This window comes from Schistocerca nitens, chromosome 9, assembly GCF_023898315.1.
Source record: "Schistocerca nitens isolate TAMUIC-IGC-003100 chromosome 9, iqSchNite1.1, whole genome shotgun sequence".
Taxonomy (NCBI): Eukaryota; Metazoa; Arthropoda; class Insecta; order Orthoptera; family Acrididae; genus Schistocerca; species Schistocerca nitens.
In genome coordinates, this window is record NC_064622.1 from 143,919,468 (window position 1) to 143,946,092 (window position 26,625).

The 26,625-nt window shown below is 41.4% G+C and overlaps 1 protein-coding gene across 1 annotated transcript in view; it reads right to left on the reverse strand.

Moving 5' to 3' along the window:
- The window catches only part of LOC126203248 (cytochrome P450 302a1, mitochondrial), a 218,288-nt gene extending 194,773 nt beyond the window's left edge, over nucleotides 1-23,515 (reverse strand). Inside the window, exon 1 of the mRNA XM_049937503.1 lies at nucleotides 23,368-23,515. The gene's annotated coding sequence lies outside the window, so the exon portion shown is untranslated. The remainder of the gene's footprint in view (nucleotides 1-23,367) is intronic.
- Nucleotides 23,516-26,625: the final 3,110 nt, after the last annotated feature.

Below are 26,625 nucleotides of genomic sequence, written 5' to 3' on the forward strand. Positions count from 1 at the left end.
TTTCAACATTTCGCGGCCCTGTCAGCAACTGCATAAATATTAACTTTAATTATAAATTAACAACAGAATCAGTTGCAATGTGTACCTAGATTTACCTAGGTTTCAGTTGGAATAACCTAACCTTCTTCAGAATAAAAGGAACTACGATTTGTCCATAATGGACAACGTCAAAAACTAAAATCTGTAATATAGTAATACATCGTCATATTGCAAATAACTTATCTGGGAAACAGCCAATTCGCCACCGCAGTACGGCAGCAACGGATGTTGTACTGGAACTGGCTATAGTCTCGAGAGCGCATGTGCGATAGTGTGTCATGCGTACTTGTTAACACTGGTACCAACATGTACTCCTAAACTAAAAATTTTATGAATAACCAGGTGCGACTAACGAAATTGACGTATACGTTATCCTGTAAGGGACAAAGATATATCGACTGTCTTAACACCAAAAACGTCAAAAGTGAAGGAAGCAATGCGTTTACTATTTTACGCCAACCTAGCATATTCGGGCTAATCATCGAACTTGACCGCATGAGGATAACTACGGGTTTTAAATACCAGATAATTCCAGCCATTCAGCAAACGGGAGTGCTAGAAACATGTTGGCAAGGGTATAATGATTACTCCCTAAAATTATGGCAGATGGAATAACGGTTGAAAACCTTCAAAAAAGTTTTTGTTTCGCAGCTGGAGCTGGTCGTTAAGAGGGTTATTTTTGTCATATAGTAAGTGTTTAAAAATTTGCATTTCTTCCAAAATATCCAACCTCGCACCCTTCACTTCGCAATGCAAGAGCTGAGTATTATCCGGAGGGTTGGGTGCGTGAGTCGTTTGCACTAAGTGTTGGGCGAATGTCGAACCACGCGTGACATTTCCAACTTTAGTAGGGACGTGTTCCTTGTATCTCGTTAGTAACGCTCTTCCTGTTTGGCTGATGTAACATTTCGGGCAATTGCCACATGTAAACTCCGGATAATGACAATTTATCTTTAGGCTTTTTTAAGGTGTGAATCAGGTTCTTCTGCAGCCTATTTTAGTAGAAAAAAATTGTCTTGAACCCCTGGTTCTTTAAACGATGCCCTATTTTATATGAAACTTTACCTATGAATGGAATAGGTATTATGGCAGATGGACTAACTGCCGGCATGGTACCTAACGTGGAACTTGTCGTAGTTCTGTTACTATTTACTTTCTTGTTATAGAGCCGTCTCACCATTCCAGGCTCGTAACCGTTATTTCGGGCTATTGTTTCAAGGGTTACCAGTTCGTGTTCCAAGGCTTCTACGGATAGGGGAATGGATATCGCTCTATGTACAGTATACTAGAATGAAAAAATGCCATTTTATGCGCTAGCGGGTGTGCAAAATAAGCGGGGATGACATTGTCACAGAATAAGCGGGGATGACATTGTCAGAAAACGTACGCTTCCTGAAGACGTCATATTCTATGTGATCATCTACTATAGATAACGTAAGATCTAAGTAGTTCAACGTCCTACTGGGTGACTCGTTTTCAAGAGTAAAAATAATTTTCTCGTGGAGATCGTTAAACAGTAGAAGTATCTGATCTCTGTCTTCTTGGGACCACTCAATTACCAAGCGAATATCATCCACGTATCTTGCATAGAACTTTATATTCTCCTCTATCTCTATATTACTAACAAAAAATTGAGATTCTATCGCATTCAAGAATATATCGGAAAGAATCCCTGTTTTTACTTTTTGACGTTGTCCATTATGGACAAATCGTAGTTCCTTTTATTCTGAAGAAGGTTGGGTTATCCCAACTGAAACCTAAGGAAATATTTTAGTTTGATTAGTTTTCATCCAGAGAAAACTCCCTCTACCGGTTTAAAGAAAGAAAATATGACTTTATAGAAAACTATTTGTTTTGCTATCTCGTGTAGAGTCCGTCGTTTTAAATAATTTTCACCCTGTATAGAGACACGTGAAGGTATCTCATCAGTTGTGAGTTCTGTTGATCAACAATATCTCATTGACGCCACTCACTGATATTAGATTCCTTAAAGCCACCAAATTATGGGGGTGATAACCGACATTAATGCACGTTGTTCAAGTTCTATGAGACAGTGTAGTTTAGCGGTCCTGTTTAACAAGCAGGCCACAAAGCAATTAGATTTTTGCAATTTTTATATGTTTGGCGTGTTAAGCTCAGAATTAAAATTCCGATTTCCCAAAGCACTTCAATGCAGCTCTCAAAAATTCTCGAGAAAGTCGACTTTGAAATTTTCCGAGTTCAATGCACAGAAGTATGCTTACTTAGTAAGAAGGTGACAAAAATCAGTGCCACGCGACACCTGCATTCGCCGGTTCTTTTTTGTCTTTTTGGTGGTTATTTTTCTCGTTTTTTCTCCATTAAGTTCGAATCCGTATGTCATTTAAATCCATCAAGTATAAGCTAATTAATACATATCTGTTATTTTTATGAGACATGCACGTCTTCTTATTTCTAATTATTTATGACACCATAAAATCCTATTGCTATTGTAAATATAAATTCTTACCTACCCATCTTTTATAAAAAGTTTGTTAACGAAGTTTGTTTCAATTTTTTGATCTTTCCTTATATTACGCTTCGCGAAAATGCTCGCGGAACGTGCACCCTTGTTTAAAAATATCAAACCCACGCCATGTACGCGGCAAGCAAACTCTCTTAGCAGAGAGCCACACAACCTCTCGGAAAGTCAACCTTACTTTAAGGCAGGGGTTCCCAGACTACTTGTCCTGTGCACCACTTGACATTAAGAAATTTGGGCATACCACTGTCGCCTGTTCACTTTTAACCAACTCTGAGGTAGAGGTATGGAGGGGGGGGGGGGGGGGAGGTTGCACGAGGTTGAGCTATGACCGGCGTACGAGTGAGGAACGGTGACGAATGTGACACACCCAAGTAATAAATTTTCGTGCCAGCTTTTGCGTCATGCCGAATGTGACACACCCAAGTAATAAATTCTCGTGAAAGTACTTCGTGTTCACATGTGGTACTTACTTGAAGAGCGAAATAAGGACACTCTTGTAGTTGAAGTAACAGCGTTTCTTCAATATTGGAAGACATATCTGCAATTCTCCTTTTCACTGTGTTGGTGAGTAACGGAGCTTTCAGTATTTCTTGAGACGCTTTTTCCCGCAGAACTGCTCGGACTATTCTTCTAGCCACATGCGATGCGAGAGACTCACCAGATGTGTGAGGTTTTCCTTCCTTTGCAATTCTAAAACTAGCCACGTTTGAGGCTTTCATCAAGGTAGTATCAGTGTTGGTAAAATCTGCCATGCATTTCGATTCTTTTCTTCAAAGAAAATCGGCCTTTTCAGTACGCGTAACAACTAATTCAGAGTGCTTAGAACCTAGAGGAATTTTAACAAAGAAGACTTGATGCTTTGGTTTGAAAACATTTCTACATAGGTCGCACTCAGGAATTGGGTTAACACCAGTTTCTGTGCTGGCCTTTATTGTAACGACAGATAATAAGTAGCTTTCATCATACTGCGCTTAGGTGTTGGTTCAGGTTTTTTAACTGCATCCTTGAAGGTAGGAGCTTCCTGGCTTAAAAATCGCTTCATGGTTACCTTGAAACACAATCATGTATAAATCACGCAAGTTAAATTTCACTTTTCAATTACAACAGTCGAGAATGAACTCGTTCTAATACGCTCCGGTTCCAGATGGAAGCTTTCTTCTTAGCATGGTGCCATTAAAGGTAAGGCCCAACGACACATCTTCTGAACGACGAAAACCGAGTTTCGGAAACCGTTTTTCGCAGTCGTGTTTACATAGTGAAGGTCTAAAGCGGATTTGCTAGCCAAATTAAATATGGCGACTGGAAAACAGCTGATCCAGTTTCTGATTCAGTCAACACAATCGTTATTTATCTTCACTTAAATATTACTGTTAGACAGCTTTATGCTCAGCCTAATATTTCTGCTTCTCCTTCACTGCACAATAAGTCCATATTAACCGAATATTCTAAAAACAAGACGTAACTAGACAATCCAAGCACGTTTCAAAACCGGTTTCGTTTACATAGAAGCGAAAATCGATTGCGGAAACGGAAAAGCGAATTCCCACTATCGATTTTGAAGCATTTACATGACCATCCAGAAGTGGTATCGGGAAATTGTTTACGAAATCCGGTTTTGGAAGCCCCATGTAAAAGGGGTGAATAACGACAATAAACCCTTCGCTGTGTGATGTAAAGCTCTGTATAGGGAAAGTATGACCAACTTGCAAGTGGCCGCCATTTTATGCCCACTGCACCGCTGGTGATACATTGGCCTCTGCAGCATATTTAGCCATGCATATTAAAGAAGTGCACTCAGCTGTCTAATGCATTGCTAAAACAGATAGGTGGCTTTAAACGGAACATGTCGCATATTTAGCAACAAAGAGGTTCAACAAATTTAAGCCAAATGAGTCGAAAAGCAATTGTTGTGGCGAGTGTGAACACAGTTTTTTCCCTGCTATCCTTTATTAATAGCGAAAAGAGATTTCGTAGTTGTTGTTGCGGTATCGAGTTTGAACATCCGTTTTCGTAACTAGCGTTAAAATGGCCCTATCGAATAATCATCAGGACAAAATGAAACCAATATTAGTTCGCAAGTGCAAGGAAAAATCCATTGCTAATTTAAAGCACTATATCGACTTACTTCTTGTTCCTGCTACTCGGTACTACGAAAATACGCCCAATGTCTCTTTTGTTATACGAAATAAAGCATTGGATTCAAATATATATGCGCAGTACCTTAGTAAATATAATTGACAAACGTGCCTGTATGATTACGCATGCTTTATATTTTTGTCAGGTCTATCACATAAAATTTTGCCTGCAAATTGTTCTACGACATTAGGAGAATGATTACGAAAGTACAAGAGAGTAGAATATTTTTAAAATGTGTTCGAATAAAACTAGGCCTACTATCAAAAGCAGGCTGTTGGAAACAGCAATAACTGTATTCGTATTAATACAATGTAGATTAACGGCCAGGTTGCAACAGTAATAAGAGTCTCCAGGTAATGTTAATGGCTACTGAATTAAAGGTCATTGATTCGGTACTTGCCCAGTGCAAAAAAAAACTTTTTTTTGTACGTTATATTGTGTGGAACAAAGCACAATTTATTACTGTGGGCATCGTAAATATGAGGGCGGTTCAGAAAGTAACCTCCGATTGGTCACAGTGCGGGTTGTGGGGGGAGTAGCGACGCCATCTGTGCGTTCACGCACTCAACAGGTCAGTCGGCATCAAGCCGTGGTCGAGTCAACGTCGTACCTGCGCTAGTTTAGTTTTTGTGGCAGTTTGAAATGTGTGCTGCAATAGAAAACCCCGCCAAATGTGAAGTGCGTGCTGTCATAAGGTTTTTTACAGCCAAAGGATATTCTGCAGCAGCTATTCATCGTGAGCTTTGTGCCGTGTACGGACCAAGAGTTATGAGTGAAGGAGTTGTCCGTGAATGGGTACGTTTATTTAAAAGTGGACGGGAAAACGTTCATGATGAAGAGAGGAGTGGTAGACCATCATTGGTGACTGACGAACTCGTTCAGACAGTTGATGCAAAAGTTCGTGAAAATCGACGTTTCTCAATGTCGGAGTTGTCTACTGGTTTTCCACAGATTTCTAAGACTCTCTTGTACGGTTTGATGACGACGAAGAGCTCAAAGATGCGGTCACAGGCTGGCTCCAGGCACAAGCGGGTGATTTTTATGCAGAAGGAATTTCAAAGCTTGTGAAGAGATACGATAAGTGCCTCAATCGCTATGGAGACTATGTAGAAAAATAGTGCAAAGATGTAGTTGTAAGATGTATATATTAAAATATTTTTATTTAACTTGGTGTATTTTTTTAAATCAACCGGAGGTTACTTTCTGAACAGCCCTCGTATAAGTTTAAACGATATTGTACAGTCAATCAGGTCAAATTTTTTACCAGTCGTGATAACTTTGTACAGTACCACTCATTATTTTTCGTTTTATGTGCTAACGGTGGCAGTTTTATCTCTTAGATTACCATTTTCTAATTAAATTACCATTAAACCATCCATTTAGCTCTTCTGACTTTTTTTGCTGTTCAAATGGACTGGAAACTAAGCAAGAGAAATGTAAAAAGGAGACAAAGACAAAAGGCCAGAAAAGAATAACATTAACTGAATGGTTAAGTCGAGTTCCTGGAACCTTTCCCATTGCGACCAATATTCTCCTTCTTGTTGCATCTCTCCCTTCGGAAGGAATTCTATACAGTTGTCCTCCCTTTTCGCCTCGAAACGAACAGCCAAAAGTACAGCGCTGAGGCATTATTCTACTTAAAACATCAAAGATACACAACACTTCCTATGCTTCACACGTACCGCTTGGGCCCACAATGGTTGCTAATGTCACGTGATATGGTTTCAGCCAATCCTGGACTGCGGACGGCGGCATACGCAGTGGAAAAGATGGCCATACTTCCCTTTATACAGAGCTTCAGCATGATGACTGCCGCAGCGCCACACATCGCAACAACACAAACGTTGGCAGCAGTTGCGTGTGTGGCAGCAGTTGCGTAGCGGACACGAAAATTGTCGAATAACCGCCGACAAGACCCGATCAAAATATCGCCAACGTCAAAACAGTACGAATAATTCCCGCCCAAGGCAGTGGTGACTAACGCAGGAGGAGGGGCATGGAGGGAACAATCGGACCTTCCTGTGCCCCGTGTAATGTCCGACACAAACATTCTACGGTAAATCTATTTTATTTAACACTATACAGATGCTTTTTTATCAGTGTTTTTTCTCACTCCGTTTTACTTTTTAAAACAGAGTAACGTGAGAGAATAATTCTGCTTGTATCGGGACGCGTCCTTTTGTGCACGTACCACGTGAAATGTCCTAGCATGCCACCAGCAGTAGGCATACCATCGTGGCTTTACGGTATTAAAGATGCTCGTAAAGCCAGAATTTTTCTGAGAGGCATCGAACTACTTACACAATAGCGATTTCAACGTGCGATCTGCTGTGCACTGGTCGAGGCGCCTCATCCACGTTTGAGCTTTTCACACGTGGCAACATAGCTGCATGGTTACACAGGACGGGGTTAAACACATGAACAGTTGCCGCCTAAGCTATTGAGCTGCATTTACCGTTTGTTAGCGCTTTGTGATCGTTGAAACACGTGCATTTCTGTATCGTTTTACAGAATTTTGTGCTCTTTTCTACTACAAAAATGACTACCAATGTGGGACTTTTCATCATTGAAGCAGAACATCGTTCTGTAATTTGGGATTTAGGGGATAAGGATTAGAGCAATAAGATGGAAAAACGTAATGCTTGGGAGGAGATGTGTAACGTATTTGCCGGCCGCTGTGGACGAGCGGTTCTAGGCGCTACAGTCTGGAACCGCGCTGCCGCTACGGTCGCAGGTTCGAATCCTGCCTCGGGCATGGATGTGTGTGCTGTCCTTAGGTTAGTTAGGTTTAAGTAGTTCTAAGTTCTAGGGGACTGATGACCTCATAAGTTAAGTCCCATAGTGCTCAGAGCCATATGAACCAGTTTTGTAACGTATTTGTTCCCGACTTTGAAAATGTAATTGTATCGGAGAAAAACTGGTACGATTGTTGTGGTTATCACGTATTGTAGGACGATAATAACACACATTAAAAGTCTTATATACGAGGGGGGACCCAAAAATAACCGGAATTTCTTTCTAGAAAGCATATACTTTATTGTTTTCAAATACAACCTTAATCTCGTTGGAAGTGCTCTCCGTTAGCATTAATACACTTGTCCAAACGTTCATTCCAGTGTTCGAAGCACCTTTTAAATTCGTCCTCTTTGATGCGTGCTAGCACTTTCATGACATTGCGTTTTACGTCTTCCACATCCGCAAAACGCTTCCCTCTCAAGTCTCTTTTCATTCTTTTCATCCTCGGGAATAGGAAGAAGTCCGAGGGTGCTAAATCCGGCGAATAGGGCGCGTGGGTCAAGGTAGTCGTCTTCGTTGAGGCCAAAAGCTGGCGAAGTGCGCGGGAGCGTTGTCGTGATGCAGGAACCACACGCCAGAATCCCGCAAAGCCGGACGTTTACGCGACAAACTTCTGCGAAGCCGTTTCATAACCTCCAAATAGAATTGTTGGTTTACTGTCTGGTTTCAGGGACAAATTCAGAGTTTATGATCCCTTTGATGTCAAAAAAAAACAGATCAACATCATTTTCACATTCGATTTCACTTGTCGAGGTTTTTTTGGTCGATGTTTTTTTGGTCGAGGTGAGCCAGGTGACTTCCATTGTGATGACTGTTGTTTACTTTCTGGATCGTACCCATAGCACCATGACTCATCACCTGTAATGATTTTGTTGAAAAAATGTAGATCATCTTTGAAAGCATCCTTCATTTAGAGACAGGCTTGAACGCGACGACCCCTTTGATCTCCGGTAAGAAGCTTCGGCACGAATTTTGCTGCCACTCTTTGCATCCCCAAATCGATGGTCAAGATGCGCTGAATTGAGCTCCAGGACAACCCGGACAAGTTCTAGAGTTGGTCGATTTTCCTGCATCGATCTTCACTGATGAGATCACGAATTTTGTCGATGTTGTCTTCGCTTCAAGCAGTTGAAGGTCGATCGGAACGGGGCTGATCTTCAACCACCATTTCTCCATTTTTAAACCGAGAAAACCATTCGTACACTTGTGTTTCACTAAGAACATGGTCTTTGTAGGCTGTCTGAATCATCGCAACGGTTTCTGCTGCGTTCTTGCCGAGCAAGAAACAAAACTTTACTGCCGCACGTTGTTCATAAGAACCAGCCATTTCCTCCTGTCACGTCTGCACTGTACGCACACTCAAAGAACTGCCAAAGAAACCACACTTCTCACTGACGGATGACGCTGCATGGCAGAATGACTCAGCAGAGCTTCTACTACAACCCTCTGGCGGCGCAACCTGCTGCTACAAGTACACGATGTGCAGCTTTACAATTCCAGTTACTTTTGGGTCCCCCTCTCATACATTTATTTAGCACTGAAGTAAGCGAGAACAACACGGCAGTACGAAAGTTGCGCGCCGAGAGCATAGAACAGAAGGTAGTACAAAGATGCTAAAGTCCAAAGATATGCCACTTTACCCCAGAGGCGCCACAGTGCACCATCCCCCCCCCCCCCCCCCACCGGCAGTGCGGAAGCTTCCTGACTCAAACTCCTATTTGTCGTGCCAGTGCAGCGGTTGAAGACGGCGTCTAGTGCGAAAAGTGGGCACGTGGAAACCAGAGTCACGTGCGCCGAACAGCTGTGTAGGCAGCGGAATGTCGCTCGAAGCGTCCGTAGCGTCGGGAGGCAGATCGGCAGATACGGCAGGCAGATCATAAGCGCCGAAAAGCGTGTCGGAGAGGAATCACGCCGGATTTAAGCAGTTAACGGAAACTGTTGGGGTCGTCCATTTAGATGAGTTACGAACGTAATCACTCTGCAACATAAGACGTAGTGCGGGCCCAAATAAGTTGGTTGCCAGGCTGCTCGCAGGGAGTTGTGCAGCATCATGAATTCACATGATGCAAGGTCCTTGTGGACGAACACCAGCAGCGTGGAATGAGGGCGAAGCAGAGGGGTGCACAGGCGAGTGACGCATGCACATATCTCGTTCCACAAGGGCTGGAAGATCAATTGCGGCAGCCGAGGGTGCGTCCTCCACGAATGCTGCTGGAAGGAGGAGGGCTCACTGTAAAGAATATCCACAAATGAAGCATTCAGGTCTTCCTTATGGATGCCGAGTAAGACCCAAGGGAGGGCCTCAGACTATAACCCACCATGGCACATGAATGCGCCTTTGAGGGTTCGGTGCCACTGTTCAACAGGCTGTTTGCCTGCAGGTGATACGCCAAGGTGTGGAATTTGACTACACTGCATAACTCGCACAATCGACCAAGAAGTGTGGATTCAAACTGTGGTCCCTGATCAGTAGTGAGGGAAAGAGGGCAGCCGAAACTCGCGACCCACAAGGATATGAAAGAGCGAGCGATGGTATCTGCTGTTAAGTCAATGAGAGGGACTGCCTCGACCCAACGAGTTACGTGGTCAATCATAGATAATAGGTATGTCTACTTCTTGGAAGCAGGGAATGGCCTGACCATGTCAATGCAGACATACTGAAGGCGACCCCTTGGGATATCAAACTTGCCTAGAGGCTGTGCGTGTATGCCAACTTCACTACGCTGGCATGGGACACACGTGTGGGCCCCAAGTGCCGCAGTTGTGCTGCATGGTGGGCCAGACGAAGTGTTCAGTGACTGGGCTTGTTGTGGCCCATGTTCTGGGGTGGACCAAGTTGTGTAAAACATTGAAGATCCCACGTTGAAGAGCTTTGCCATGACTAAATTATGCTCTGTGCAGAATTTTACCAGGTGGCTCCGTCTTTCATTCCTTCCTCCAGTCCATATTCACCTACAAGTTTTCCTTCTCTTCCTTTTCCTAGTATTGATTTCTAGTCATCCATCAGAGTTAAATTTTCGTCTCCCTCAACTATCTGAATAATTTCTCTTATCTCATCATACATTTCTTCAATTTCTTTATCATCTGCAGAGCTAGTTGGCATACTACCATGGTGGGTGTGGGTTTCATGTCTATCCTAGCTACGATAATGCGTTCACTATGCTGTTTGCATTAGCTTACCCGCATGACTATTTTATTATTCATTATTAAATCTACTCCTGCATTACCCATATTTGATTTTGTATTTATAACCCAAAATCAGATAGGGGTAATGCAGAAATAGATTTAATTATGAAAAAGAAAACAGGAATGCGGGAAGCTACTATGAACAGCATAATGAACCAAGATAGACATGAAACTCACACCCACCATGGTAGTATAAATTTATATGCCAACTAGCTCTGCAGATGACGAAGAGATTGAAGAAATGTAAGATGAGATGAAATAAATTATTCAGATAGTTAAGGGAAACGAAAATTTAATTGTGGTGGGGGATTGGAACTCGATAGTACAAAAAGGGAGAGAAGGAAAAATTGTAGGTGAATATGGATTGGGGGAAAGCAATGAAAGAGGAAGCCACCTGATAGAATTTTGCACAGAACATAATTTAGTCATCGCTAACACGTAGTTTAAGAACCATGAAAGAAGGTAGTGTACATAGAAGATACCTAGAGACACTGAAAGGTTTCAGATTGATTACATAATGGTTAGACATAGATTTAAGGACCATATTTGAAATTGTAAGACATTTCGAGGGGCAGATGTGGACTCTGGCCACAATTTAATGGTTATGAACAGTAGATTAAAACTGAAATTGAGAGTTTGAGAGGCAGCATTAAGCAACAGTTGACTAGAGCAGGGGAAGGGAGTACAGTAGAAGACGACTGGGTAGTTCTAACAGACGAAATACTGAAGGCAGCAGTGGATCAAATAGGTAAAAAAAAGTGTAGTAGAACTCCTTGGCTAAAGCGGGAGATATTTATTTTAATTTATGAAACGACAAAATAAAAAAATGCAGTAAATAAGGGAGGAGAAATGGAATACAAACGTCTAAAATATGAAATTGACAGGAAGTGCAATATGGCTAAGCAGGAATGGCTAGAGGACAAATTTAAGAATATAGAAGCATATATCACTAGGAGAAAGGAAGATACTGCCTGCAGGAAAATTGAATAGGCCTTTGGAGAAAGAGAGAAGCAGCTATGTGAATATCACGATCTCCAATGAAAACCGGTCCTAAGAAAAGAAGGGAAAGCAGAAAGATGGAAGGAGTTTATAGAGGATCTATACAAGGGAGATGAACTTGCAGGCAATATTACAGAAATGGAAGACATATAGATGAAGATGGCAGACATGATACTGAGAGAAGAATTTGACAGAGCACTGAAAGACTTTAGGTGAAACAAGGCCCCAGGAATAGACGATATTCCGTCAAACTTGCTCCTAGCCATGACCAAACTCATCCATACGGTTGGTTAGTTTGGGATACAAAGGGGCCAAACCACAGGGTCATCAGTCCCTTTTTCTTGACGCAAACAACGCTCAAGGTGAAACAACACCCAAATTTAATTTGTGAAGGTAAAAGGAATGGGGAACCACACCGAAAGAGAAAACGAAAAAAAAGGGAGAAAACACACCGCAAGGAAAAGTAGAGGAAGGAATTAAAACCATAGAGCAGATGGTCTGGGCTGGCTGACCACAAGAATAAAAGAGGATGAGCCAGCCAGTCTGAGACACACGAAAATGTCCAACAAAAAGACAAGGTGTGATGAACACAGATAGGGAAAAGCAAAGAACAAGGCAAGCAAAATGCACAGAAATGATGACAGAGAGTGAAATCGGAGGGAGGGTGGAGGCCTCGGAGAGGCCAGTCACCCACCCTTAGATGGTACGATAAAAACCCCCATCATATAACACTAACTCTCCTGTTGAGGCAATGTCGCTCAATACCATAGGCAGGGTTCTGGGAAGGTTGAAAGTCCGCCGCAGAGCGGCTAAAATTCCACAGTCCAAAAAAATGTGGATGTGAATGATAGTCGTAGTGAGCCACAGCGACACCGAGGTGGGTCCTCGCGACGGAGGAGGTGAGCATGTGTTAGCCACATTTGGCCGATGCGGAGCTGGCAAAGGACAACAGATTCATATTAACAGAATCTTCCGTCGGTTCTTGGTAGAACAACATTATAATAATAAATGAAAAGCACCAGTTTGCTTTTGTTCTACAATATTATTTTTATTGCTAACCGGTTTTCGGCTTACAAGGCCATCTTCAGACATTTACTGAGTATTATCACCAAACAAGTTAAATGTTAGCAGACAACATTGGAAGAGAAGTAACACATCTAGAGTGAAGTAGAAACATACAGCGAGTAACATCTTTGCAATGAAATAGTAAAAACTGAACAGTACATAAATAACAATGGAGTTGACAGGAAAATCTTTAGCACAAAATAGGAATAGCATGCCTACATAACAGTTTCTATTAATAAACAAAACTAATGAAATAAGATAAAATTAGTACTAGACAAGGCTGCATCAAGAGGTATGAAACATGGAGAGTGATACACAACCAATTAAAAAAGAAGAGACAGTTGTCAATGTAAATACAGAGTACACGAGGAACTTAAACAATATCAATAAGATAAACAGAAATTAGTAAATGCAGGAAAATTGAGGTGTTTGAGGGAACCTACAGTTTGAGAGTGTGGTGGTACTGCATTTTAACATTAACACTATAATCAAAGCAGTGGCTGTATACCAGTTTACATTAAATAAATGAGCAAAGTAAAATATGAACAGTATTTGATGAGACAACTACAAGGGGAGTTGTCTCATCAAATACTGTTCATATTTTACTTTGCTCATTTATTTAATGTAAACTGGTAAAGCCAAAAAGACTGTCGACCATCCATCTGGTGTGTAAGATTACGAGACTGGCGAAATACCCGCAGATTTCAAGAACAGTGCAGTAAATCCAAGGAAAGCAGTGGCTGCCAGGTGTTAATATTATCGAAATGCCAGTTCAATAAGTAACGTTTGCAAAATGCTAACACGAATTCATTACAGAAGAATGGAAAAACTGATAAAGTCGACTTCGACGAAGATCAGTTTGGATTCCGGAGAAATGTGGCCACAGGTGAGGCAACATTGACCCTATGACTTACCTTAGAATATTGGCTAAGGAAAGGCAAACATACGTTTATAGCATTTGTAGGCTTTGGCAAAAACGTTTGACAATGTTTACTGGAATGCTCTCTTCGAAATTGTAAAGGCAGCAGGGGTAAAATACAGGGAGAGGTTGCTTACAGCTTGTAGAGAAACCAGACGGCAGATGTAAGAGTTGAGGGCCATGAAAAGGAAGCAGTGATTGAGAAGGGAGTGAGACAGGGTTGTAGCGTATCCCCGATGTTATTCAATCTTTACACTGAGCAAGCAGTATAGAAAATCAAAGAAAATTTTGTAGAAGGAATTAATGTTCAGAGAGAAAAAATAAAAACGTCGAGGTTTGCCGAGGTCATTGTACTTTTGTCAGAGACAGCAAAGGACCAAGAGGAGCAGTTGAACGAAAACGGAATGGACAGTGTCTTGAAAGGTGGATATAAGATGAACATCAATAAAAGCAAAACAAGGGTAATGGAATGAAGTCGAATTAAATCAGGCGATGCTAAAGGAATTAGGTTACGAAAAGATACACTTAAAGTGGTGGATGAGTTTCGCTATTTGGGTAGTAAAATAACTGATGATGGCCGAAGTAGAGAGAACATAAGATGTGGAGTGGAAATGGCAAGAAAAGCGTTTGTGAAGAAAAAAAATTGTTATCAAATGTAGATTGATCTGTTAGTAAATCTTTTCTGAAAGTGATTTTATGGATTGTAGACATGTGTGGAAGTGAAACATGGACGATAAACAGCTTAGAAAAGGAGAGAATAGAAGTTTTTGAAATGTGGTGCTACAGAAGATGCTGAAGATAAGCTGCATAGATCACATAACTAACGAGGAGGTAGTGAATAGTATTAGGGAGAAAATAAATTTGTGGTACAGCCTGAGTAGAAGAAGGCATTAGTTGATAGGACACATTATGAGATATCAATGGATTACTGAATAATATTATGGAGGAAAGAAATTAATGGCACAACCTGACTAGAAGAAGGGATCAGTTGATAGGACATGTCTACCAATTTGGTGGTGGTGGTGGTGGTGGTGGTGGTGGTGGTGGTGATGGTGTTAAGTTCCTATGGGAGCAAACTGCTGAGGTAATCAGTCCCTAGGCTTACACACTACTTAATCTAACTTAAGCTAACTTGCGCTAAGGACAACACACACACTCATGCCCGAGGGTGGACTCAAACCTTCTACTGGGGGAGCCGCCACGAACCATGGCAAGGAGCCTGAGACTATGCGGCTACCTCGTACGGCACCAATTTGTTATTGGAGGGGAAGTGTGTGGAGGGGGGTAAAAATCGTAGAGGGCGACCAAGAGTTGAATACTGCAAGTGCATTTAGAAGGATGTGTGTTGCAGTAATTATTCAGAATGAAGTGGCTTGCACAGGATAAAGTATAATGGAGGGCTGCATCAAACCATTCTTCGAACTGAAGACCACCACCACCACCACCACCACCACCAACAACAACAACAACAACAACAACAACAACAGACACTGATACAGTGGAACTAGTCAAGTAAATAGCTGCTCTCAGGTTCCAGATGAAAGAATTGGTGAGGAATTATACACAGCATGCCATTTGAATATTTTTTTCACAAAGTATGTTTTAAGAGATGCTTATCGAAACAGCTATGGTTACATTGTGACAATGCCAATGATTACCGTATCTTGTGAACGCATTTATTGCAAATCATAGTCGAGTTTGAATGTATGCACAGTGTCATATTTTGGTATCTGGTTGATGGCATACCAAACAGTGCTAAATGGGACAACAACTGCAAAAGCAATGGATTTGCTTCACACAAAGCAAGGAAAGCCAACGGCCTCTTCTCAGTGGTAACACCCATTACTGTCAGATCACCGAAGTTAGGCGCTGCCAGGCTGAGCTAGCACTTGGATGAGTGACCATTCAGTCTGCAGAGCGCTGTTGGCAAGCAAGCGGGGTGCATTCAGCCCTTGTGAGGCAAACTGAAGAGCTACTTGATTGAAAAGTAGCACCTCCGGTCTCGTAAACTGATATACGGCCGGGAGAGCGGTGTGCTGACCACATGCCTCTCCATATCCGCATCCAGTGACCTCTGAGTGAGGATGATACGGCAGCCGGTCGGTACCATTGGGCCTTCGTGGCCTGTTCGGGCGGATTTTAGTTTAATTTAAATCAAGGGAATGCAAAGTAAAACTATAATAACAACAAAATTCCTATTAATTACACCCCTTTTTGATTTATTTCTAATTAGTAATTTATGCATTATAAACAATTTATGATAAATAATTAAAATTTGTTTTTTATTAAACATTGTACGGTAGCTGCCATAAACATAAAGACAGATTCTGTTTTCAAACTGCCTATTGGCTTCTGTCTCGGGTTCTTCGGCCGACGTTCATCTAATGATTTTTCAGACGTTTCGCCAGCACGAGTGGCTGGCATTGTCAAAGCTTCACCCTCCATTGCCGGTGGTGAACTCGCGGCCGCAGACTATATGTACCTGGCGCGCCAACGTCCGAGGGCTTCTCCGCGGTCATTTCCGGTGGGGTTCTCCTCTTGCTACCTGCGACGGTCGTTCGCTGCAGTACGGGAAGCCAGGATCCGTTTACCTTAAGGCTTTCCTCTTTCTTGTTGAAACTGTTCGCGTGTTTTTGGATTTCTACAGCTTCTCTGAACAAGCGCGTGTGATAGTGCTTCTCTACAGCCAGAACTTCCGTGTCGGCGAATTTTATTACGTGGTCGGTCTCATTCAGTGCGTGCTCTGCCACGGCCGATTTCTCCACCCGCCCCAACCTGCAATGTCGCTTATGCTCTTTGATCCTGGTGTTAATGGATCGTCCAGTCATTCCGACAAAAACTTTTCCGCATGTGCAAGGTATACGGTATATTCCCGACATTGGAAGTGGGTCTCTTTTCTCCTTCGCCGATCTAAGACACTCTTTGATCTTCCTTGTCGGTTTGAAAATCGTCTTTACGCCGTGTTTGCGCAATATACGGCCGATTCTGTCCGTCACTCTGGGAATGTATGGCAGAAAGGCCGTACCCGACATTTCTTTTTCTGGTTCCTTACTTCGCCGAGTGTTTGGCTCTGTTACACTTCTAATGTAATTTGTGGAGTACCCATTGCTCCTCAGAACAGTTTCCAGGTGTTGCATTTCTCGTTTGAGGTGTTGAGGCTCACATATTCGTCCTGCTCTCGTTACGAGCGTACTAATCATGCCTCTTTTCTGGCTCGGGTGGTAGTTTGACAGTTTGTGCAGGTATCGGTCCGTGTGTGTCGGTTTTCGATACACGCTGTGTCCCAGGTTTTCGCCGTCCCTTGTGACCAGCACATCTAGAAATGGCAGTTTCTTATCCTTTTCTACTTCCATGGTAAATGTTATGTTGGCATGGAAGCCGTTCAAGTGTCTCAGGATTTCACCAAGCTGTTCTTCACCATGGCTCCACACCACGAAAGTATCATCGACGTACCTGTACCACACCTTCGAAGCACAGGTACTGGACTCGGCGACTTGCAAACCTAAGGTGTGGTACAGGTACGTCGATGATACTTTCGTGGTGTGGAGCCATGGTGAAGAACAGCTCGGTGAATTCCTGAGACACTTGAACAGCCTCCATGCCAACATAACATTTACCATGGAAGTAGAAAAGGATAAGAAACTGCCATTTCTAGATGTGCTGGTCACAAGGGACGCCGAAAACCTGGGACACAGCGTGTATCGAAAACCGACACACACGGACCGATACCTGCACAAACTGTCAAGCCACCACCCGAGCCAGAAAAGAGGCATGATTAGTACGCTCGTAACGAGAGCAGGACGAATATGTGAGCCTCAACACCTCAAACGAGAAATGCAACACCTGGAAACTGTTCTGAGGAGCAATGGGTACTCCACAAATTACATTAGAAGTGTAACAGAGCCAAACACTCGGCGAAGTAAGGAACCAGAAAAAGAAATGTCGGGTACGGCCTTTCTGCCATACATTCCCAGAGTGACGGACAGAATCGGCCGTATATTGCGCAAACACGGCGTAAAGACGATTTTCAAACCGACAAGGAAGATCAAAGAGTGTCTTAGATCGGCGAAGGAGAAAAGAGACCCACTTCCAATGTCGGGAATATACCGTATACCTTGCACATGCGGAAAAGTTTTTGTCGGAATGACTGGACGATCCATTAACACCAGGATCAAAGAGCATAAGCGACATTGCAGGTTGGGGCAGGTGGAGAAATCGGCCGTGGCAGAGCACGCACTGAATGAGACCGACCACGTAATAAAATTCGCCGACACGGAAGTTCTGGCTGTAGAGAAGCACTATCACACGCGCTTGTTCAGAGAAGCTGTAGAAATCCAAAAACACGCGAACAGTTTCAACAAGAAAGAGGAAAGCCTTAAGGTAAACGGATCCTGGCTTCCCGTACTGCAGCGAACGACCGTCGCAGGTAGCAAGAGGAGAACCCCACCGGAAATGACCGCGGAGAAGCCCTCGGACGTTGGCGCGCCAGGTACATATAGTCTGCGGCCGCGAGTTCACCACCGGCAATGGAGGGTGAAGCTTTGACAATGCCAGCCACTCGTGCTGGCGAAACGTCTGAAAAATCATTAGATGAACGTCGGCCGAAGAACCCGAGACAGAAGCCAATAGGCAGTTTGTCAACAAGTGGCCACGAAAGCCTTAACAATTTTGTAGATTCTGTTTTGCTTTCATTTTTTTAAAGTTTATACAACTTGTAAATTATTTATTAACCTGTAGTGGGCAATACCGGTATTTTATATCAATACAGCTCATTTAAGTATTGGTTGTTCAATAATGTTTCATTTTTTATTAAACCTACGTACTGTACAAAATCGTAAAATTTGCTAAAACTCCATGGAAACAAGTAGGAGGTAGTTTTACAGGGGGAGGCGTAACTTTGGAACTTCTGTCAGGGACGCAGGGTCACCCCAGTACAACTATGCGTGGGATATCTTTTGTACACAGAGAAGGGCGGCTCGAATGGTCACAAGTTTGTTCGACGCACGGTCACGGAGATGCCGAGAAACGTGAACGGGCATACTCTTACAAATGAACGCTGATTGTTCAGCGACAGTCTACTTAACATAACTTCAAGAACCAATGTTAAGACAGAAATCTGGATAAGTCGCACCCCAGCAAGAAAAGTGACAACACGAAAACGGCAATTTTTAGTTTGTCACTGAAAAACACGTGCGAAGTGCCCCAACACACAAGAAAAATATAATGGAATTTACTGCCAACAATACTCACTCAAATTCAAGGAAAGCTTGTACAGTATAAGTTTTGTGGAATTTATTCTTTAAGTAAAATTTTCTCAAGTATTGCATTTTCGAGTTGTGCCTCTGTTCTTGCCGGGATGCTTATATTCTTCAACCCACCACGGAACACTTCCGTGGGCATCATGATTTAGACTTAGTTCTGCATGCACAGACGAATCACGAAGTCATTTCTCCCGCACTTCATATGCGGTCGAAAGGGGAAGAAACCGTATAACATGTGGTACCATGCCGCGTATCGTCTGCCATGCATTTCAGTGTGGTTAATCATTGCTTCAAATAAACTTTTATGCGGAAGTCAGACACATTCGTATGAATTAAACAATTCTTACTAACACTAGAGGGAAAAATGAACTTTATTACCCATTCTTAAACCTGTAAGTGGCTCAGAAAGGAGTTCAATAGGCAGCAACAAAAATTTTTGATCATTTTCCCAATAACATAAAAGCTGACAGGTGACAAAACGTGTATAATCTGATTTAAAATCAGATCTCCTGGACAATTCATTTTTATCCCACCGACAAATTTCTACTTACATACTGGCAACTATTAAAAAAATTAAAAAATTAATTTACCCTCGATATGTTGGCGAAAATACATGTTTCAATCCGGAGGTACGCAGAAAACATCATCCTAAATTACACTAAACGCATTCTCCGAAAATTATTTCGAGCAGTTAAAAAAAATGGCTCTGAGCACTATGCGATTTAACTTCTGAGGTCACCAGTCGCCTAGAACTTAGAACTAATTAAACCTAACTAACCTAAGGACATCACACACATCCATGCCCGAGGCAGGATTCGAACCTGCGACCGGAGCGGTCGCTCGGCTCCAGACTGTAGCGCCTAGAACCGCACTCGAGCAGTTAGTTTATGAGCACACACGAATAGTAAACGGTTGTAAAACAACTGACGTCTTCGCAACAAATAATTCCGCGGTAACAGCGAGCACCAAAACGGAAACAGGGATTGGTGAACACAGGGTTGTCGTGGGTGGCTTGAATTCAAGGAATTATTATCGACAGCAAATGAAAGATTTACACTAAATAAATTAACAAACGGCGGAGCTGGGCTCCCGTGGTACACAAAACAGGTCAGAACACTTTTGCAGAAACAACAAAAAACAGAATGCATGATTTAAAAGAAGGCAAATTCACCAAAATTAGCGATCTTTTGCAGAAGCTCAAAAATTAGCGCGGACTAGAATTCTAGATTTTCTGCAGCGAAAATTTGTCAAGAAATCAGGCAGATAATCTAAAGAGATTCTGGTCGTATGTAAAATATGCTAGCGGCAAGACACAATCTATGGCTTCTCTGCACGATATCAATGTAAATACTATCGATGACTGCTCCTAAAGCAGAGGTATTAAACGCAGCCTTCCGAAATTCATTCATGCCAGAAGACGATGTAAAATACTACAGAATTCGAATCAAGAACAGCTGCCAACAAGAGTAACTAACAAGTAGATATCCTCGGAGTATTGAAGCAACTTAAATCACTTAATAAAAAGCAAGTCTTCAAGTCCAGACTGCACACGAACTAGGTTCCTTCGGGGTGTTCTGAAGCAATAGCTCCATACTTAACAATCATATACAACCGTTCGCTGGATGACAGATCCGCACCCAGACTTGCACAGGTCACACCAATATTTAAGAAAGGCAACGGAAGTACTCCACTAAATCACAGATCCACGTCATTAACGTCGATATGCAGCAGGATCTTGGAACATATCTTCTGTTCGAACATTATGAATTACCTTGAAGAGAACGATCAATTGGCACACAGTCAACACGGATTTAGAAAATATCGTTCTTGTGTAACACAACTAGCTCTTTATTCAATCGAAGTGCTGAGTGCTATCGACAAGGGAATTCAAATTAATTCCGTATTTCTTAATTTCCAGAAGGCTTTTGAAACCTTGCGTCATACGCAGCTTGAAATCAAATTGCATGCTTACGGTATATCGTTACAGAGATCACAGTTTGTAGTAATTTACGGAAAGACATCGGATACAACAGAAGTGATTCGTGGCGTTCCCCAAGGTAGTGTTATAGGCCCTCTGTTGTTCCCTATCTTTAAAAACGATTTATGAGGCCATTTGAGCAGCCGTCTTTGTTTCCAGATGATGCTGTTGCTTGTTGTTGTTGTGGTCTTCAGTCCTGAGACTGGTTTGATGCAGCTCTCCATGCTACTCTATCCTGTGCAAGCTTCTTCATCTCCCAGTACCTACTGCAACCTACATCCTTCTGAATCTGCTTAGTGTATTCATCACTTGGTCTCCCTCTACGATTTTTACCCTCCACGCTGCCCTCCAATGCTAAATTTGTGATCCCTTGTTGCCTCAAAACATGTCCTACCAACCGATCCCTTCTTCTAGTCAAATTGTGCCACAAACTTCTCTTCTCCCCAATCCTATTCAATACCTCCTCATTAGTTACGTGATCTACCCACCTTATCTTCAGCATTCTTCTGTAGCACCACATTTCGAAAGCTTCTGTTCTCTTCTTGTCCAAACTATTTATCGTCCATGTTTCACTTCCATACACGGCTACACTCCATACAAATACTTTCAGAAACCACTTCCTGACACTTAATCTATACTCGATGTTAACAAATTGCTCTTCTTAAGAAACGATTTCCTTGCCATTGCCAGTCTACAATTTATATCTTCTCTACTTCGACCATCATCAGTTATTTTGCTCCCCAAATAGCAAAACTCCTTTACTACTTTAAGTGTCTCATTTCCTAATCTAATACCCTCAACATCACCCGACTTAATTCGACTACATTCCATTATCCTCTTTTTGCTTTTGTTGATGTTCATCTTATATCCTCCCTTCAAGACACCATCCATTCCGTTCAATTGCTCTTCCAAGTCCTTTGCTTATGGTCTAGTAATATCATCAAAAGATCAAAATCAAGTGCAAAACGATCCAGTCAAGATATCTGTATAGTGTGAAAATTGTCAATTGACCTTAAATAATGGAAAGTGTGAGGTCGTCTACATGAGTGCTAAAACGAATCCGTTGAACTTCGGTTACTCGATAAATCAATCAAATATAAAGGCCATAAATTCAACTAAACACCTATGATTACAAATACGAACAACTTAAATTGGGAAGAATAAATTGTTGTGGGAAAGGCGAACCAAAGACTGCGTTTTATTGGCACAACACTTATAGATATACTAAAGACTCGCTTACGTTACGCTTGTTCCTTCTCTTTTGGACAAATGCTGAGCGGTGGAGATCCTTACCAGATAGGTTTAACGGAATACATCGAGAAAATTCAAAGCTGGGCAGCAGGTTTTATATTATCGAGAAATACTGCGGAGTCATGGACATGATACAGGATTTGGTGTGGAAGTCATTAAAACAAAGGCGTTTTTCGTTGCAATGTGATCTTCTCACAGATTTTCAGCCAACAGCTTTTTCCTCCGAATTGTGTTGTCGTGGACCTACATGTGGAGAAACGTTCATCACCATAAAATAAGGAAAATCAGAGCTCGCACGGAAGTTTATAGGTGTTCTTTTTCCGGCGCGCTGTTCGAGAGTGAGAATTATTGTGAAGGTGGTTGGATGAAACCTCTGCGAGGCACTTAGGTGTGATATGCAGAGTAGCCATGTGGATGTTGATGATGTATGAATAAAAATAATCATGGGTTCATTAATGTTAACACTAGTCACTTATACATATACTGTAAACCGGCTCGTTCCACATCATTCCGATAAATGAATCGTTCAAATGATCTACGGAACATATAACTAACTGGTCATGGATCTTCTGGTCTTTCAGTAGTCTTTTACTTTCAAACAACCTTGCTTTTGCGTAATGATATCAAAATTTAAATGCCGAGTTGATACGCCTCCATATAGACATATTATCCATCATATTCTGAATAACAGAAAAAAATAATGAGGAATTGTTCCACTTTTCCTTTGTACTGAATGCTATTATTTTTTAGTTTGCCTCCCAGATACTAAGCGCGGCGGTGCTTTTCAATGTGGCTGTCACACACACACACACACACACACACACACACACACACACACACACACACACACATTGTTTACTTATGATAGGTGTGATCACATATTTATGCACACACGTAAGATACGGTACTCTATTACTATTAAAGAAAAAATCTAACAATTGGTGAGAGCTCAGACCCAAGTCTACCACGTTGCATACATCGGGAGAGAAAAATGCCTTGTGGATTGTGGAGAAGACCTGCGGCTGCTGTTTCTGCGTTAAATAGGAACAAACCACAACACACTAGCAATTAATGATGTGAAAGATCTTATGTAGATTATATCGGGCAAATAAGTTCGGTGACATGTAAAAGATGTTTTTGGCTACGACAAGGAACACTGTTCAAGAGCGTGAATGTCAGCACGGTGCGTAAGAAATCAGAAGCAAGAACCAAATACCATCTTAACAAAACTTACCTGTTAACAAAGTGCCGCGAACGTAGCTCACTGGCAGATGATCCTGTGCTACTGGATCTGGTGAGTCTGTGACCTCAGGTCGCGGGCTCAGCATTTGAATAACATCAACATAAGAGTCACGTGACGAGCTACAGAGAGAGAGAGAGAGAGAGAGAGAGAGAGAGAGAGAGAGAGAGAGCAACACGAGTAGAAACTCGGCATGTTGCAAGATGATTCACGTACGTTGCAAGATTTTGTGCATTCAACGGAGGCATTCGTATTTTCGCCGATGAAAACTTCTAGAAATCCTTAAGTTATATTCTGAGCTAATCCTCGAAGTAGTTGACACTGTTGTGGGACTGTAAAGGTTAAGTCTAACTGTTTTACAATCGTGTCTTAAGTACGTACCGGTGCAATAATTTTACTGCTCAGCACTACAGAAAGCAACGAAGTACAATAATGAATAGAATTAGTGTTTTCCGTGATTTTCCAAGATCGTTTAGGCATTGCCGCGATGCTTCCTTAATAAAGACCACGGCCGAACACATGCCCTGCCCTCATAAAGCGTGTTACGTACCGGTACGCTGTGTGTTGTATATTTTGAGCTACGGATTTGCACGATGTTACCTTGACAAATCCTGTTCAATTGTGAGATGATCCGTGGATGTGTAAAGATAAATTAAAAAATACAAACATATCTCGACTGAGTAAAATAAGAATTGATGTACGGGCTACAAATTCAATTGGGAGGAAAAAGGAAAAAATGTAGACACAATTATACTACTGTGAACTTCCAGTGGGCATCTGAAAAATTTATGTGAGGTCATTGTTCTGAGGTTTGCAAGAACTAAATTACTTGAGTTTTGTATCTGTACTAGATCTACTGCGTGAATACTTTTAATGACTGGAAATCAAAAGTAATGCAGATTTACGTATGAGAAAAATGTGTAACTAGAACTTTAGTCTTCTTCTTAACTAAGAAGAAATGTCATACAGACCTATGTCGAGATTGAAATTCTATAGACCTTTATAGGTCACACAACAAGACATAACCAAGGCAGTATAGAATGAAAGAAAACAATAGTTAGGTTGATTCATCTTACAGTCTTTAACAATCATGGAGTTAAAAAACATGAGTTACAAAACATGTTCTATACCTGAGAAGTTTATTTCCAGAAAGAACTGAAGGTTATCAAATGTGTAGTAAATCATAGACAAATGCAATGTGTTGGTATAGGCTCCTCAATATTCACTCAAACTGTTTCCAACTTTAAAGGAAAAAAAATGATTATTTTAGAAAGAAATATGAAAATCAAAATTATATGGGATTACAGTTTTGTGTCTAACTTTATAGTTAGGTTTGGAACCTAGCTTAAGTTTTTGTAACACAAAAAATAAAAACTTGGTGTTTCTGTTCACTGCATGAGGAGGGATGAATAGAAGCAGCAGTGTTAATCTCATTATTTTTTTTCTGTATAGTAGTCTTTGGGGTGAATATCGACATGTCAAATTTCTTTTGGATCTACGAGAATTACAGAACAAAATTTATCTGATTCAAAAACAATTTTTTTTTATAAATCGGGAACTGAAAATATTGCACGACTTGTAGCTTTTAATTCTGTTTTCTAAACAAAAATTGTTGTCTCTCTTTACTTTATTGTAAATTAAATTGATAAACTTTCTTTCTTTGTTTGTTAATACATTAAGTCATTGAAATATTTAGAAATAATGTCTTTGAATCTACAAGTCGTACCACCAGAAGTAATAGAGGGCTTTTGAACAACCCCTCCTTATATAAAAAATGGCTCCTCATCTGTTAAAATAAAGATGTTTAATTGCTCTTGCTTTTTCTGGAAAAACACATCAACATAACCTTTGCCTTCTAAATCACAAATTTTGCTTGCATACAATATAAATGACTTCTTACTTCTTCCATATAAATTAATCACAGCGTAATCTCCTGTGTTGACAACAGTGATAGGTGATTCTTCATTTCTGTCAACTTCTTATACTTCTTTTGAAGAAAGACTGTGCAAAATTTGCACACAGGGATATCGTAATTAGCAGCGAAAACAATCCATTTACACCATAACTAGATTTAGATTTATTTTTAATGATCTAACCAAGAGCCCAAGAAATGGTAACTAATTCATGAAGGAGGGAGAAAGGGGGGGGGGGGGAATGCCAAAGTAATACATCACTTTTGTGGCAAAATATCGACCCTGTTTACGTACTTTGGAAACTTTTGTACCAGAAGGATTCTGCATATATCATTCTAATGAAGGAATGTTTTTGTTGAATGATCTGTCAATGGTGAGAGCATTAGAGATGGGAAAAAAGCTGCGACTGTGTCATTAGCAGACTGTTTTTCAAAGAAACCATTTATCTTAGATACTTTAGGGGGAAATACAGAAGCGTCTGATTCCACTTGTCTGCTTTGACCCATGACGTCACAAATATGGCGGAAACGACCATACACTACGACTCCAATATGGCGCCTATGAAGTAATTACGTAAACATGACCGCAAACACGAAAATACATTGAAAAACCCACACACACACATTCCACAAAAAACCTAATGAAACTAACGGGACGAACGTGGGAAATTGGGGGTTTTTGGGTGGGGACAAAGTAAATATAAACAAATTTAGACATACACCACCATACGAAACCACACTAAATGACGAAAAAAACCGACAACACGGAACTCCCCAAATTCCACTAAACAATATCCTCTGGAATCGGACACTTCCCTTGACCTATATACCTCAACAGCTGCTCCCGAACCCACAAATTGTAATCGAACATATCCCTTGACCTATATATCTCAACATCAGCTCCCGATCCAACAAATAACACTTCCCTTGACCTATATAGCTCAACAGCAACTCCCAATACCGGAACACCCACAACCACACATTGGAATCGAATACTTCCGTTGACCTATATAGGTCAATAGAAACTACCAACACCAAATCATAAAACCCTAAACTACAAACACATCCACAATTATCACTACCTCAATAAACAACAAAATTGGAATCGAACACTTCCCTAGAACTGTTCTCATGACATTTCCACAAACAGCCGTCCCTGGTCCAAGACGCCAGAACTTTAGTAAGCCTCATTTCTTCACGACATACTGAACACTTCATGACTTCATCCAAAAATCCAAATAGTTGAAGAAATTTTATTAGAGACAACGCACTGTCCCCCATCATCTCCGACAAGCGAAAACTGTTGACCTTGTCAGTCATATCCATACTTACCAAAGACA